This window comes from Haemorhous mexicanus, chromosome 1 (genome assembly GCF_027477595.1).
Source record: "Haemorhous mexicanus isolate bHaeMex1 chromosome 1, bHaeMex1.pri, whole genome shotgun sequence".
Classification (NCBI taxonomy): domain Eukaryota; kingdom Metazoa; phylum Chordata; class Aves; order Passeriformes; family Fringillidae; genus Haemorhous; species Haemorhous mexicanus.
The window spans coordinates 148,256,822-148,274,741 of record NC_082341.1 but is presented as its reverse complement, the minus strand read 5'-3'; the positions used below and the strand labels follow the sequence as shown (position 1 = coordinate 148,274,741).

The 17,920-nt window shown below is 40.8% G+C and overlaps 1 long non-coding RNA gene across 1 annotated transcript in view; it reads right to left on the bottom strand.

The window, feature by feature from the left end:
* LOC132333329 (uncharacterized) overlaps window positions 1-10,518 on the bottom strand; it is a 29,469-nt gene extending 18,951 nt beyond the window's left edge. Inside the window, exon 1 of the long non-coding RNA XR_009488144.1 lies at window positions 10,357-10,518. This is a non-coding gene — a long non-coding RNA (uncharacterized LOC132333329). The remainder of the gene's footprint in view (window positions 1-10,356) is intronic.
* Window positions 10,519-17,920: the final 7,402 nt, after the last annotated feature.

The window sequence follows — 17,920 nt, the reverse complement described above, 5'->3', positions numbered from 1 at the left end:
CCAAAATCTAGACTCAAGGCCCTTGCTTTGAATGAGTTTGGAGCTGTCTATATCTATGGAAAGTTAATCACGTCTCCAGAACACTGCAGGGCAAGATCTTGAGAATATTTTTCTTTCTGAAGCAGTCTTTTATTGCCATCACAGTGAGTGGAGAAATAATAAAAAGGTGACATTGGCAAAAAAGACTCATTGTTGCTAGATGACTTGGCCAGCTCTACCAAGGAAAGACAGCGACGGAGGGATTTCAATGAAAAATAAGTTTCACACTAGAGTACGAGTGTTCTGTATTCCTCTCCTCCCTTTCTCCCTACCAAATTTCCCCACAGATATCAAACTCCACTCCTGCTAATTTTAGAAATATTGAAGTCTCCAAAACAGAGGCCTGTCATTATTTCTTGGACATAGAAGGATCTACACATTGTAAGTGGCAGCTGAGCCCAGAAGCTTTAGCTGTCCTCATGGAGATCCATGCAGGAAGCAAGGATTATAGACTGGAGTAAAATATTTTTTAAAAAATCATAGAAAGAAATTATATAGCAGATTTTAATTTTTAGAGTGAATTGTCAGAAAGAAAAAAAAAAACACAAAAACAAAACCAAAACCAACAAACAAATAAAACATATATACTGCTCCCATCTGCAGTTACTTGGCTGGTAACAATGAATATTTGTGTAGCACAGTATTGCTATTTTCTGGTCTTCTGTCATCTCTTTACTTTCTCCTCCCCTAAGGCACAAGGATGGATTTGATGACTCCTAATTTCTATGATTCTATCATAGCATCTCACAGCTTTCTAGCTAAAATGCTTGTCAGTGTGAAATGAACGATTTAAAAGAAGAAATGTACTGCACAGAAGTGAATGTGCCAGAGTAAGATCTAACCTAAGCTGAAAGTATATGTCACATAATTTTTTTTCACCAGTTATCAAGGAACAAAATAAAGGATTACAAATGTGAAAAGCTGAAGGTACTGAGCACCAGGAGGACTATCCATGGTGATGGTTCTGTGCACAGAATCATCTTTGCCATTATTAGATTTAGAAAGCTGGTGGAAAAGTCTGTCATTCCTGTGGTTCTCAGACCACATTATTGGACTTTCCATATCTCCTCAGATCTGTTGGGGTGATCTGAGGCATGTGTGTGTGGGGGGAAATGAGAATTTTTCTGCTTTTTGCAAACAAACTAACTGGGTACTGCTTGAGTGGGCAGGAAAAGATCTTGTCCTCAAACATGTTCATAACATCTTCAGCAGCAGAAGTTTTTTGGAGAAGAATCAAAAGCAAATTTGTTCACGCCAACTATTGCACAATATTTCCCTACTCTTTTACAACACTCTGAAAACAATGCCAGTAGAAGGTACACAAGTTAATAAAGTCATATGTCCTTCAAGCTTATCAATATGTACTTGGATCTGTATCATTAAGGTTTCACAGACTTTATAACTTTCTTGATAGTGAGTAATGTGTATTTCAGTCAGGCAGTGATACAGGTGTTGTTCACTTAACTTTTGACACAGTTGGATCAGTGTAACCTTATACCTGCTGCAGTGATAAAAGCATTAATAGATGAATGTTCTCTTTTGAAACTGCCCAAACAATGGAAAATAGTTTATGGCTTTTGATATATTTTTGACTGTGTTATATTCTTGTATCACTCCTCTTTTCAAAAATTCTCATCCATATTTTTCAGATTGGTTTCCCAAGAGAATTTACTCAGTTTCTCTGGGGCAAACTGGCTGTTAAGGCTAAGTCTGGTCACAACCCAGAGGACCATTTTCCAGCCCAAGCCTATTTAGGAAGGGAATGGCAATTTGTTTTCAATGACTTCACTCACTCTTTCTGCAATATTTCCAGTAAATGTAGGCGTTGCTCTTCTGGTGTGAGCTCAGCACATCATTCCCAATGTGGTCCTAACCAAAATTTTATATTACTTACTGAAATATGTACTTTTCTTTATATGTTCTTTATCTCTCATATTATTATGCTGAATCATTGTAAAATGAAAAAAATCTGATGAGCTATCCCCAAAAAAAACTAAGCGACATTAGATCATCACAACTGGTGCTGTTAAATCAAATGTAAATACCCAGTTATTAGCCAGCAGATCCAAACCACTGCCAAATAGTTTTTGGTCGCTGTGTTTACACAGTGACAGATTCTCATGTTAGTCATATCCTTCTGAACAAATGTTTTGGATGGATTCTTAAATCAGTGTCCACAAGGAAATAGAGGGAGGCAGCCAAACTCAGTTGAACGGCTGCCATTGACAAAGGTTAAGCATTTACAGTCACTCTCTGCCTAAGTATTCTGAGGAAATAGTAAGGGGTGAAAAACAGGAGGCAAGGATGTTCTGTACTCTCGGCAACAATGCAGTAAGGGCCACAGAAGAAATTCCAAAATAGCCAGCTACTGGGCCAGATCCTGTTCCCATTAACGTCACTGGTAAAACTCCCTTCAGGTCTAAAGGGACTAGGATGGGGCAACTGGTCCTTTGAGTGACTAAGGAAAAAATAGTGAGGTCTTGACGCTTCTCTTCTTGCTTCCACTTTTTGTTCATGAAGAATCCCTATGGGACCGAATAAAACTAAGTCAGGATGTAAAGTATGTGCCTCCACCAGACTGTCAGGAAGGCTAATAACATACTGCATCCTCTAAATTTCCCTGAAAAACTATACCCATTTTACCCATTTCTTTTCTAGCCACTCATGATATTCTTCTGCCCCAATTAGTTTCACTCACAAAAAATCAGCTGGATTACAGCAATGGAAGAATATTTTTAGGTGAAAATAAAATTTAAGGTGGATTTTGCTATTTCAGTCCTCACATCACACAACTGTAAATCCACATATATCTGGGATGACTTTTTGGTCACTGCCCTGACGTTTAAACCTTAACCCTCACATAAACCTTATGCAGGGCAGATGGATGGACAGAATTCACTGACATAATTCTGCTCTGACATCTCTATAGTACATTGAATAGACCTGCAAGTATCCCAAGGAATGGGAAGTCATGGACAACTGCTGCAGGCACACAGGACACAGGGGAGATATCCTTCCTCACCAAGAACAATACAATTTTTGGTTTTCACTGTTTTTCTTCATTTTCTTTGTTTTTCAGATAAAAATTAAATCTGACAGTTTTACAGCAACACTCCTGTAGATTTTAAAAAAATAAATGCAAAGTAGGAACGATATATTTACTTAAAATGTAGACCCTTACCTGCTTTTACCCTATAGTGTTTCATTTTTTTTATGCTTTAATAAGCAAGGGATGAGGATATATGCATAAGCTGAAAATATGAATCTCACTCATGAAGTCAGACAGTATCTGAAGAATGGAAAATTGTTTTCTCAAACATCTGATTTGTTGTTCTTAAAGAAAGTATTGCTGAGGATATACAGACATTGAGCAGCACACTACTTTAGCCTTTTTAGGTTTGTAAAGATCATTTTGTTTCTATAAATTAGGGTATGCTCCAGCACACACTGAGGTCAGTGGGAAGACCTGTGAACACAGTGGAAGACAGCTTGGGCTTTTAATCTCTGAGGCAGAGGAGCTGTGAGGTACCTCCTGCACTGTGACAGAGGTGAGGGTGGGGAGCCACAGTGAGACACGGATCCACTGGCATTGTGGAACCACACATCTCCTGCTCCGTCTGGTTATCAGAGGTGGCGCCTTCTTTAGGAAAGAGAAGATGGGATGGAGTGAGTGAAACACTTCAGGTCCAGGCCCAGTATTGTCTCAGACACCATTTAATTCTCAGCACATGTCCATACAAAAACCGGCTGATGGGAAACTGCGTCGGGCCCTCTGAGAAAGAAGCCTCTTGCTGTCAGCCAGACCTCCCAAAATCCACTTCTTTCACCATGAGCTTGGAGTCCACTTTTCCCCATTTTTGCCATGATTCTATTCTAGTGAGAAACAGCTACAAGTGATTCCTCAGCACACAAAAATCCATTCAAAATGGAGTGGAAATATTTTCCTGTCCCTGGCCTTTAGGCTCTACAGAGAACTTCAAAGGTTTTAGTGAAGCTCAAAGAAACCTGGTCTAGTGGAAGGTACCCCAGCTAGACTATGACAGGGGTTTGGAACCAAATGATCTTTAAGGTCCTTTCCAACCCAAGCTGCTCTATGGCTCCATGAATCTGGGCCACAATTTCAACTCTAACATATAAAACCTTAATTCACCAAGACTGAGGTATGGCAACCAAGACTTTTGCTTATATTGTAGTATAACTGACCAGGATACTCCATTTTTTACCACATTTCTAAGTTCTCTTGAATCAGTAGCAACTTCCATGAACAGTAGTGATGGGAGGCAAATTTGCCATATTTTGTTCAAAGTGTAATCCAGAAAAGGATATGTCTGCTCAGACATGCTGAAGTAATGCTGAAGTTTTCCTTAGTTAAGGACTGCTAACTAAATCCACAGCTAGCCCAGATGGGGCTACTTTTCATGTTAAAATATTGAGCAGCAGAAATATGTATCTCAGCCATACAAACTATCCTGAAAACTAAATTCAGGGTAATCTTCTCCTGGCACTAAATCTGAAGTGGATTTAAATATATATTTTAACTATATTGCATTTGTCAGCTTATTGGTTTAAAAATTTTAGAACAAAGGAACAAAGAACTGGAAATCTTCCAGAAGAAGAGATAATTTGATGATTCCCCACATAAATCTAACATTTCTTCATCTTTTATAAATGGAATTTTGCAGGTCATTAGTCCCTTAATGTAGTATAGCTATCAGTTGTAGAGAGTGTGTGTGTGTCTGTGTGTGTGTGTGTGTGTGTGTGTGTGTGTGTGTGTGTGTGCAAAAAAAGGGCATTAAAATGGTTGAGATACAGAGAAAATTGACTGCTGCATAGTCACCACTTTTAATAAAGATTTTTACTACACCCTTGGTATTATGGATCTATAATATGCAAATGTGTAGCATCATTAATATGCATTTGCTGCATACACCCTCCATAACAGAGTATGTTATGGGAATACAAATTAAAAACAATATACTCGACTCAGCTAAATTTTAATGGCCCATTGTATGAGTGATCCCCAGTTGGGAGGTACCTAAGCCCTTTGTCTTCAATACTTCCCTTCCTTCCCCACATCCATTTTCTTTATTTGCTCTTGTTTTCACTGACACCTCCACAGCTGAATTAGTTAGGTCTCAGCATAAAAAGTAAAGTAATATGAAGGTTCTTTGTTACCTTCAACAGGGATAGCTGGCACAAGAACTGAAAGCTGAGTCCTAGAAATTAGTTCAGCCAAGAGTGCCCATAGTGGGATAAGGTGTGCAACCCAATCTTCTGCATAAATGTACCCTGAGGCTCCTTTGGCTTGTATTTGCTGCTGAAGGGAGCTAAGGCAATACCTAACAGAGGTGAATCATTTGAGCACATCCCCTGGCACACTCCTGCTCTTGCCTTCCCTTCCTGGCTGCCTGTCCAGGGAAAAGAAGCTTCTGATACCTTCCCCTTCATCCATCAAAACCTGGAGGGACAAGATCACTTCATCTGGCAAACCAGACCAAGAGCTCTCTCACTGACTCACACATACCAAGGGCTTGAGTTTTGACAGTGGATGCAATCACTGGCCCCAAGTTTTCCCTTCAGACTCTCTACCCAAGTGTGCAGCAAGGACAGAGGTAACAATGAAGCATCTTTAAAGCCCTGCAAATTACAGCCCAGCATTTTAATGTCAACTGGTGTTGACTGAGGCTTGACCTAAGATGAGCCTCAAAGTGCAGCCTTGCAGGAGACAGCTCACAGGCAGAGCAGACAGGGACCCTGCTGGCATTAGGAAAAGCAGATGCCACCCGAAATGAAGTTACCCATCCTCATTAGCCAGTGCATGCAGTCAAACCAAATAATGAGCTTGCTGTTCTCATCAGTGCTTTTTGCCTGCAGGCAGATGCACCTCCAACCACACTGTGGGGACAGTGTCATCCTGACAGTGACTCTGAAAAGGATTGGTAGGGAAGGTAATGTTTTCCACTGCCCCACTTAAACCTAGCAAAGAATTGGGTAAAAGCCCTTAGTGGATGTTAAGAGTTTAACATACTGCCAGTTTATCCTCAAGTATTTAAGGCTAATCTTATATACACTTATATAAACTGAAAAATTTTTTAAAAAACCACATGCACTTTTACAGTTTCCTTTATTCAGTAATGGATTTTTATTTATTCAGTAATGGATTCCAATGTTATTTTCCTTTACTTAACAATGACTGTCCCAGAGCTTAATCCTTCCAAAATGCAATAGGGAGAAAAATAACACAGCAAGATGCACTCTGCTAATTGGGCTTCCCAATATGGTGTGAGGACATTTGTCACTCAGCCTGCTTATTCAGTGCTGCATATTCAAGCTGTTTCAGCAGGTCTAGCTACTCTTGTGGGAAATTAAGCTGCAATCAGATTCTGCAGTCATCCAGGTCTAGACTGTGATATTGATCACAGAGCAGACAAACTGAAGGAACAAGGTTAAAATGGCCACTTTGTATAAGAGCACAGTTACTTGACAGAAAGTGATCTTTTGCAGACCCAAATCTGCTATGCGAGGTGTAATGTGGTTGAATCCAAAAGCTGTGAAACAGCTGGGAAGCCACAACATGGGAAAGATTCCTTTTATTTTAGTATGTCTCACGTCACCTTGTCCATGAATCTGAGTTACACTAAACCTTGGAGTTTGGTGTGATCTCTTTCAGATTTGTAGTCATTAATCACAATGTCTTTCACGGAAATTTCATCACAGATGTAAAGAAAAAGCATGCTGTCCTGATGCAGAGATTGCAGAATCTTTGATGCAGTTGCTCTGTCCACAAATTCCTTAGTAAGTCCCAGATCCTGCCTACAACAGGAATAAACAAAGTTGAAAACCTCAGAAAACCTATACAGGTTTCCATCATGTGACAGATTTTCAGCTGAAAGCTTTGTCCATTTTGATTCCTTCATCAATACTTGGTAACTACTGAACATGGGTTGTTGAAATTCTTCATGCTTTGAACTAATTATGAACTAATTATGTCCTCAGAACCAGAGAACACAGTCTCAAGCTACGTCAGGGAAGGGATAGGTTGGATATTAGGAAGAAATTTTTAACTGAAAGAATAATAAAGTACTGGAATGCTTTTCCCAGGGAGGTGGTAGAATCACCATCTCTGGATGTGTTTAAAAAAAGACTGGTGTTAAGGTGTTAGGGCATAGGTTGGACTCAATGATCTTAGAGGTTTCTTCCAACCTCATTATTCTGTGATTCTGTGATTTTACCACAGCTATAAATGACACATTGGCCAGTGAAGAAAGAATGGGATGACTTAATGGAACCAAACATTTTCATCTGCCAGTTTCAACTAGCTGATGATTTGTTGTGAAATGTAATATTGATAATGTTCTAAGTGTTCCTGTCCAAAGATGAGTGGAAGTGGGTACATAATGTGAAAAAATCTTTATTTGAATACAAATAGTCCTGGCTAGAATGGGCAAAAGGCTACATAAAAATAAAGATCCTGAACACTGCCTTATAAAACACAGATATAAATTCCAGAGGCCAAGCGATGACAGAGATGGAAATGACAGTTGTGAACTAGGATATTATTAGCTCACAACCATAAGTTCCTAACAAAAACTATAAAATCATTAACAAGGTTTTTTATTCTTAAGTAATATTACTGTGCACTATACAAGAAGCTCAAAGACAACTGCCAGTGAATTGACACAGTCAGTAAACCTAGGCTATAAAAAGACTTTAGTGAGCACTACTATGGATGGAAAGGAAAGGACTCTTACTGAGGATAATCATAGTTGTGGATTTTCAGAAACCTCAGAAAACGTAACTGTCCAAATAACTTCTAGTGGTATCTTACAAACTTTTCTGAAATCACAATATCCTTCACATAATGTTTTCATTTGTGAATAGGATAACCAAATTTACAGACATGCTTAAATAAAACACATACAAAATAAACACCTTTTGAAATTATTATTTCCTTTCCTATCTTATTTTTTATAAACCCCAGAGTGTAAACCAAATTACTGCTTATTTTGAAAAAGATTCAAAAAGATCTTAAGTGCACTTGCATCCTACACTTAGAAATATTTGATCCATCACTTCCTTCTCTGTGAAATAATGCCTATGAAGAAAATACTTCTTCAACTTTTGAACAAAGACTGGAAATTGCTCAGAAGATATTCCCTTTTTCATACCCCCGTGGTGCCTAGCAGCAATGAACACCCTGCTGTCTTCACAGCTGGAACTGCTAAAGGAGAATCCCAGGATGACAAAGACCTTCTTCACAGAAACCTCCCCTTGGTGAGCTGCAACAATCATTGCTGACAACAGCTCCTAGTGAATTACTTTCTAGCTTACAACAAAAAGACTTTGTGCCAAAATTCCTAGGACCTACCTGGTGCCAAAGATCTTTCCCTCAAAACCAGCAGCTAGTGAGTGCTCTACCAGATATAAAAGAGGAGAAATGTCTTGCACATCTGAGAACCATGAGTTTCTACACTGTGCCTGAGCAAAAGTTTAAAATTTCATATAACCATCATATATTTCTCAGAATAAAGGAAGCAAAATGAGAGTATTGAATAGCAAGCCTAAGAGACCAAGAAGTTCACTGCAATATCCAGAATGTCAGTTTAAGCCCTGCAATTTACAGCAAAATAGACTTTTAGCAGAGAGTTATTTCCCTTTGAGTGTTAAAAACCACCAAGTCAAAGCTGAAGGAGACGGGTTCACAAAAAATAATTGAAAACCCCCCATGCTCTGGTCTAGATTCAATTCATCTTATGGCTGGAAAAGAAAATAAACCATCATTTGCTAGGATAACCCTGGTTAATCATTCAGTCTTCTGCTCATGAGATGAAGATGGCAGGTCACAGTGCTCATCCTTAATGGCAAAAATAACTTCATTGAAAATTCTGTGTCTCTATATAGAATTTTTCTTCAACAGATTATAAAAGATCATGTGAAAAACAGTGCACAGGGAGGTTCAGTCTCATCTGGCTGAATTAGCTTTGAAGCACTGGTCTCTGAACCACTTGCTACAATTAACAGGTCCCTTTCCTCATTAATATTGGACCCAGCTGGTTCAGGCCCTGTCAGGATGGCTCATCTGGCACCCTGATGAGATCAGTGGAGGAAGATAAATGCACCAGAAGCCACTGCCATCAAAAAAGCTGCTTCTTCAGCATAAGAAAATAACTAATTTACATCAAAAATATTTTTGATATTTCATTTTCTCATTCTATGACCATTAAAATAAGCTGGGCATTTTCTTAATATCCTGAGGAAAAAAAAAAAGGAGAAAAGCCAGAAGGTGTGGCACAGCACTAGTGAGGACCAAAGACAGAAGAAAAGCTAGTCCAAGCTCAAACTCAATTCTTTTCTTTTCTCTTTTCTTTTCTTTTCTTTTCTTTTCTTTTCTTTTCTTTTCTTTTCTTTTCTTTTCTTTTCTTTTCTTTTCTTTTCTTTTCTTTTCTTTTCTTTTCTTTTCTTTTCTTTTCTTTTCTTTTCTTTTCTTTTCTTTTCTTTTCTTTTCTTTTCTTTTCTTTTCTTTTCTTTTCTTTTTCTTTCCCTTCCCTTTCCACTGAGATGCAAATATATTGAGGCAGAAAGGTGTACAGACAGAAAATTTCAGAAACTATAGATTCAGTATCTGAATCAGATGCTGTTTCCCATCCAAGGATCTTTAGATGTTTTAGAAAAATTGATTAGATTCCAGTGCAACTGAGAACGTTATCCGACTCATCTGAGGATGATATTAATTGCTACTGGCAGAAAACATGTCTGTATCAAAGCCTGGGCCAAACTTTCAAAATCTTGTCCTCTACTTGTAAGAGAAGGTTACAATCCACTCCAATGACTCTGGAGGCTGAAAATACTTTCTTTTCATATTCTAAGCATACACATATATCTATTAAAAACAGAAACAAAAACCAAACCAAACAAACAAAAAAACCCCACCAACTTTTAAAATCAGCCAATATTTTGACTGCTTTAAAAATTGCTCATTAAAAGACTTACAATAGGTTTCTTTTATCAACTTATTTCTTTGTGAAATAGAAACAGAGATGAGAGCAATTCTTGTTCATTAAGTTGACAAACACTGCAACATTCATGCCTTCAAAACAACCGAGTTTTCAGTTTCTATAAATTAGTGAAGGGGCACCTCAGTGTACTCACTAATGTTTCACACACACCTCTTAAGTAGTGATTGTACTTGTGAGTTTATAGTATATGTACTTCCTGTGAATGGTGGTGCCTCTCCTGCCACAGCCATGAGAGGATTTCCAAAGCTATTCAGAACATTTATTATGGGAATAAAAATTGTTATGCTGAGTGAAAACTTACATGTTGAAAAAGTCCAATTCTTCAGAAGCCTGTGTTCAGCCAACTTGACAGGCTGTGAGGGCATTTGTCCTGAGGCAAACGATACACTGTCAGCCCAAGGGAGCCTGCTCTCCTGAAATTTATCTGGGATACCACAGCAGATTAATCATTCTTCTGGTAAAAGCGTCCTTGTGTGTGCTAATAAAAAAGAAAACGGGACTCGGAACGCATTTAGCAGATCTGTAACTGGAGTTGAGTAATGCAGCCAAACCCCAGATTTCAGCAACACATGCTACTCTGCCCTCACACTACTCGTAAACAACTTCTTTCCTTGCTGCTTTCCAGCCAGTTCACTTCCCTTTCTAATCCCAGGAAGTCACTGCCCACCCTTAAATGCTGAAAGATACATTTTAATCAAGAGGAGAACTGAACAGTAGCATAATTTTACTTAGAGCACACACCAAGCCACACTTCAGAGCTATTTGGGGAAGAAACCAACCACAGGCAGGCAGCCCCCCTTGCAGAGTTCAGGCTGGGTGGTCACTGGAGCCAGGGACAACACAGTCAATTCAGACAGATGGCCACTAAGCCAGCCTGGCACATTTGGGGAATATCCAAGCCATTAAAAAGGAGATGCACACCTTCAACTCCCTGCAGCTCGAGTAGCCTAGACCTGCAGGAAAAAATTTATCTTTTTTCCTCTTCGGTAGCTCATCTAGGGAAAAATGCAGTTAAGGCTGAACAGACTTTCTCCTGCCAAAATGTTTGTGTGTGTGTCTGTGTGTCTGTGTGTGTGATGAGACTGTCAACATTTTAAAAATTCTCTCCAATTATTTGGACCCAATATCACCCAGTGAATTCAACTTATATTCACAAGAAGCTTAATAACTCCATTCTATTGCAAATTTATCATTCCTCATTACTCTCTCTGTACTTGCTCTTCCCCTTAGTCTGTATTTTTTTCAGATTTCACACATATTCTTTAGGGTCTGTGTGCCATGTTTCTTGATATGTTAATTGGTGTCAGATCCGAAGGAGCTGGGACAAACTGTACAGTACTCAACAGCCATTTCAGAAGATGGAGAATGAGGAAAATTTGTTTTGATCTGTTTAAGGCGTACTGAGACACCTAGGATATTTGATGAAGAGGGCAACAATCACCATATGCTGATGAAGACCCATAATTCAAAAAAAGATGGGCTCCCATGCTCACAGAAGGCAAGGAGTAGATAAGGAACAGGAAGAAACAACATTTTATTGAAGAGGGAACATCAAAAGCTGGAAAAAGATTTAGCAATTTTTGAGGGCTAATGTTTATCATTAATATTGTATCTGGCTTCAGCTCTGTGCTCCCAATAGATTAAGAATTGCAAGCTGAAGGAATCAGGCTGAAGGAATCAGGCTGAAAGAGTCAGGCTGAAGGAACATGATGATATCAGAAAACACATTGCTTCCTACTTTTCATTTCATCTTATTTACTTCCTCTTCCTTGTTTTCTTCCCCTTGTGTAAGTGACTTAGTATGGTATTCTCTACTGCATCATCCACGTCATACAGATATGTCCATCCACAAGGCTGGGGAGGGAAATAACACATCTAAAAGACATAGATGCACATTGCAGCTGCCGTTCAACAAAGACACAGAGAGATGTGACAAAGTCCCCATTACACTTTGTCCTTCCATGCATGTCATCTCAAGGTCAGTAACTCCCACTACTTGCTAGCTGCAGCCACTGAAATTAAAATTAGTAAGCTTTGGGTCCCTTTAAATGTCACAGAGGGAGGCCCAAACCTCTTTAACCATAAAGATAACATCTGCCTCAGAAATGGAAAGCCAAAGAAAAAAGCCCAGACAAAACCAGTTGCGTAAAACATGTAAACTTTAGGCTACTCATTAAATACAAAACACGTTCATGTAAGACAAAAGCCTGTAACAGAAGTTTTTAAGGCCCTGAAAATACAGTATTTTTTTGTATCTACATTCTCTGTATTTTATATTTTTACAGGTCTGTAAAAAATAGTTATCTCTAACATAAGTAGAAATGCCACAGATTTACTGAGGTCACTCGGAAAGTTAGCAGAAAGAGGTCACGCTTCCAATCACATTAATATACTAACGTGCCCAGCAGTAGATTATGTTAATTTTTAGAGTAATTTTTAAGATTTGTAATGCAACACATTACTTGATAGGATTTCTGAGCCTTCTTGGAGCTTATTAGTCTGCCTTTATAAACCAAATGTCAGCTTTATCAAAGTCAAACATTAATTATTAGTGATGGGCGAACCTCAGAAGGTTTAGAGGTTTGGTCTAGTTTGACCAGACAGGCATGAGACCAGCTGCTTTTGTGGATCATTTTGATGGCAGATTGGACTCCTGATTCTGCAAATGTTACACAGTTATTGCAATGTTAGCACTCAGACAGAACCTGCTGCCTTCTAGGAGGATGGTGGAGTGTCCTGAGCTCAGCAAGCGTGGGGCTGCCTGACTCACCATTGTCAGACCGCACCGACACAACTTCCCACAGCATCCACTGCCTCATGAAACTGGAGGAGAGGAGAGGAGAGGAGAGGAGAGGAGAGGAGAGGAGAGGAGAGGAGAGGAGAGGAGAGGAGAGGAGAGGAGAGGAGAGGAGAGGAGAGGAGAGGAGAGGAGAGGAGAGGAGAGGAGAGGAGAGGAGAGGAGAGGAGAGGAGAGGAGAGGAGAGGAGAGGAGAGGAGAGGAGAGGAGAGGAGAGGAGAGGAGAGGAGAGGAGAGGAGAGGAGAGGAGAGGAGAGGAGAGGAGAGGAGAGGAGAGGAGAGGAGAGGAGAGGAGAGGAGAGGAGAGGAGAGGAGAGGAGAGGAGAGGAGAGGAGAGGAGAGGAGAGGAGAGGAGAGGAGAGGAGAGGAGAGGAGAGGAGAGGAGAGGAGAGGAGAGGAGAGGAGAGGAGAGGAGAGGAGAGGAGAGGAGAGGAGAGGAGAGGAGAGGAGAGGAGAGGAGAGGAGAGGAGAGGAGAGGAGAGGAGAGGGAGACATACTATGCTGAGGTATACTACTAATGAGCCAGAGAAATCTTACAAATATTCCAGGACAGACCAGTATAGATTTGTATAAGCTGAATGACACATTAGGAGTTACAAACCCATGAGCCTGACCACAAATCAATATATTTGCAAGGGCTGTGCTTGAGCTGAGGAGCCCAGCCTCTCCTTAGGGCTTACTGGCTCAATCAGGGTGGCTTTTTACTCTAGCAGAGCATGCCAACATGGCTATGTGACTTTTGGGTTGAAGCTTGCAATAAAGAATACTGGGTGTGCCAGCATACATCAGTGAAGACAGGCCCGAGGGGGCATGTGTGAGGAGCCAAGCTTTTGGCCTGCAAGTATGATTGCTTACAAGAAAATGAGAAAGTTCAATTTGTTTCTGTATTTCTGTGAGTAACCAGGTGAGTTTTACTGCATGGCAGAGATTTACTGGGAAAACCTGTGATCACATTGAATAACCAGCAATAGGACTTCACCAGCTAATGCTCCTCCCTGTCCTGTAACAATGGTCCTTCAGAGCAGAGCTACAAGGCTAGTTCTTTACCTCTTTCTCTCTCTTTTCTTTATTTTTTAACCCAAAGCTGTTGTTTTACATAACTATCACCATTGCTACTTGTGGGAGCCATAGCAGATGGCTCTCATCATCATCACAGCTCAAATTTCTTCTTCACTGCTGAAGGGTGATCCATCCCTTTCCCCTGTCACCTTCCTAATTTTTAAGCACTGTATGCAGAGCTTGTAGATGAGAAAGTTCCCTACATACACCCACCTCTTTACTAATTTTGAGGCAATTTTCTGGTGGAGGGGGGATGGGAAGGCATTATTTCAAACTGACAGCCAAAACTCACTGAAATCTCATCCTTCTGTTACTTTTTTTCAGAGCTGCCATTGCATCCAGAGGAGAAAGTGAGCACTGGCTTGTCAGCTGTTTTTTGAGAAAGAAGGACTGAGTCCTCTTTCATTTTGAAAAGAAACAGGCACATCCCTCCAGGGGATGGTTTTACATGTCATAAAAGTAAGTGTCCATGTCATTTTCATTTCCTGTGGGGAAGCCTTTTCTCAGTGCTGCAACTTCTAACAAAATTCCTGAGGTTCTTGTAACTTTCCTCATCCATTGCATGGGGAACTTAAAGAAAAAGACACTTAGGTTTCCCTTCATTGTGAAAACCAATCACTGGAAAATGGGCCCTGGTGACATGAAGTGCAAAACTCCACAATAAACTTATGCCTAAGTAATGGAACAAATTGGTTGTGAAGCAGAATCTGAACCTGGTTCTCCCAAATTCCAGCTAACTCTATAGCTGCTGCACCAACTGCAGAAGCAAGGAAAGATCAGCATCAATCTTCCCACATCTACTTGTTGTAGAGAGCCTGCATCTTCCCCCTTGGTGCGTGGAGATGGCCAGAGGGGAGAAACATGGCTTTAGATGAATCTTTAGCTCACATCAGCCCAGCTACACTTGTGTCCTCATGTTAGAACAAGAGCAGAGATTATGAGTAACTGTGTCAAAACCCGAGTCAGATGCCAGGACATTATGGCAGTAACAGCAGCAGAAAGCACAAGAGTGAATGACATTACAGCCATAATGGGAGCAGCCGTCAGTGGAGGAGCAGATGTGATCTCAATCATATCAGAAACAGAGACAGGCAGTGTGGAGGCAGATGGGCCTCTGAACAAGCAAAGGCAGCCAGCTGCAAATGGAAGATGCTGCTGCAAAGCTGGTGAGACAGATGCTACTGATGGGAGTGGGACTGCAGCAAGACCTGCAACAGCAAGACATGCAGCAGATGCTGCAGCTGCCTCAGAGCAGTGGGCAGCCAGCAGTTAGAGATGCAGCTGCAGGTGCTCTTTGCCTCTGAATTCTTAGTGGTCACCACTTGCTGAATGGGGACAAAGGCTTAAAAATTTATGCAAATTATTGGGGCATGGCAGTGCAAGGCACTAAGATGAGACCAGGATTACATTTCTCAGTGATGATCAGCCACTGTCCCACTTCACAACAGCATTTACAGGCCATTCAGTGGGGCAAAATATACAATAAAGAGTTACTCTGAAAAATCCTACCTGTACCCCTTATGCTATTCTGTAGCTGAAAGTATTTTATACCCTAGCCTTCTCTTCTTCTCAGCTGGAGGAGAAAGTGACTGTGACATTTGCTGAAATCTTCTCCATAGATTGGATTGCTCCCAGGTTTTCACCAGCTGAATGTCTCCATGCCCAGCCTAGGTCCTCTCTCAGCTTCGTGACAGACCTCTGTTGAGTCCAGAGAGAGAGACTATTTCATCAGCTAAGTAGTAGAAATTATGCAAGCCTTTCCCAAATATGGCACAACCTTCTGATAGTTTGGGACATATCAAGCAAAAGAAGACAATATTCAAAGCATGAAATTTTGTCACAAAGTAGTTTTTGTTCAATGCCTTTTCTCAGAAGCTATGCATTCAATATGAGCATCTAGACCTGCCCAATGAACACATATTATTCTAGTAGAAAAACAGCTTCAACACTAAAATTGAAAGATTTTTGGAATTGGAAAGTAAACAAAAAAATAATACTCACCATGGCCTTGAGATCGTGGTGAAGGAAAAATGGATACTACAGTCAAGGTCAGTTACAAAGATGTGCTTTGTTCATTTAAGGAGAGTCTCAGTTCTCTTTGAAAAAAAAGGTGATGTTTTCATTCACTATCCATTAGAACTATTTAAACACTTCTTAAAGATATTTATAAGTCTTTCTAGGCAAACATTTTCAAACTGTGTGTGCAGAGGAGCCCTTGAGAAGTAACTTGATACCTCTTAGTTACACCATAATAATTGATATGACAAGCTCCAAATTTCTCTCTTTCCCTCTCCTTTTTTTCCCCCCTTCATTTCTAACTGTAATTTCCATTCAAATGAAATCTTAAATATTCTGCCCTGACCTTTGCTGGAAGGAATTTAATTACCTATGGAGTTTACATAAATTATATGGCCTGTTTGTTTAAGATTAATATTACACAGAGATCAATAGAGCCATGGAACATCAGTATAAAATGGCTTCTTGCAAATGCCACCAAAGGTCATAAAATTCTTTCCGGGAAAAGGGGACAAGAGACACGGTGTGGCACATTCCTGTCGTCAGTCTAGTGTATGTCACTGCTGCTGCATCTACAGCCACCCAGGGATGATTTATCAGCTGTTAGAGGACACTTAGTACAAACACACTATAAGAACCAGCTGAGGAAAAATTAATTGAATGAAGTGATGACTACAATTCATCATTCTCAAAAAAATGGCTCAAAAAGTGAGAGAAGGATGATACATTGACCACAGCTCAGATAAACTGCTTTTTATAACACTCTTTGGAAACAGCCTCTTGCTCCCACAAATGCAATGCCAGTTTCCTTTTGGAAAAGGCAGCTCTTATTCTTGGTTTATGAGATGAAGAGGACACACTCAGTATGCATAATCAAAAGATTCATTAGAAATTACAAGCTTGTAGCTTGGTAGAGCTGCTTTCTGTGTGCCCTAGGTATGTTTACCAGCAAATCTGAGTTTATTCTCATATTAGGTTGACAGATTTAATGCAGTGAAGGTGCAACACTGTCAACACTTCCTGGCTGATCAAGACTAGATGGAGTGCCAAGAAAATGTTTCCCCATGTTAAAAAGAAAATGTGTTGGGAGAACAGAGAAGAAGGAAATAGAAGAAGAAAGTATCCTACTGCTAGAGTAGTGATGTGAAATGGTGAATAGGGTTTGTGTGGCCAGGTTTTCTTTGGGGGGCCTACAGGGGTAGCTTTTGTGAGAAGCTGGCAGAAGCTTCCCCCATGTCTGGCCAATCCCTGGCAGCTCCAAGACAGATGCACAGCTGGTCAAGGCTGGGCCAGTTAGAAATGATGAAAACACTTCTGTCACACACATATAAGAGAGAGAAGTATTGTGCAAATGTAATTGCAGCTAGAGGACATTGGGGTGAGAGCATGTGAGAAGAACAGCCCTGCAGACAGCCAGGTCAGTGGAGAGGGAGGGGCAGGAGGTGCTCCAGGCAGCAAAGTTGAGATTCTCCTGCAGCCCATGGTGAAGACCACGGTGAGGCAGCTGTGCCCCTGAGACCATGGAGATCCATGGGGATGCGGAGATCCACCTGCAGCCCCTGGAGGAGACCCACACCAGAGCAGGTGAATGCCTGAGAGGAGGCTGTGATCCCATGGGGTGTCCATGGCAGGGACCTGCTCCATGCTGGAGCAGATTTCCTGGTAGGACTTGTGGCCTTGTGGGGGCTCACAGTGGAGCAGCCTGTTCCTGCAGGATTGCACCCCATGGAAGAGTGACCCACATTGCAGAAGTGTGTGGAGAACTGTCTCACGTGGGAGGAACCCCACGCTGGAGCAGGGGAAGGACTCTTCTCCCCAAGCACCAGCAGGAACAACCTGTGATGATCTGATTGTAAACCCCATTCCCATCTCCCTGTGCTGCTGGGGCAGGAGGTCAGGGTGGGAAGGAGGGAAGGATGGGGGGAAGGTGTTTTTAAGGCCTTATTTTACTTCTCATTATCCTGCTTTGATTTTGTTAGTAATAAATTCAATT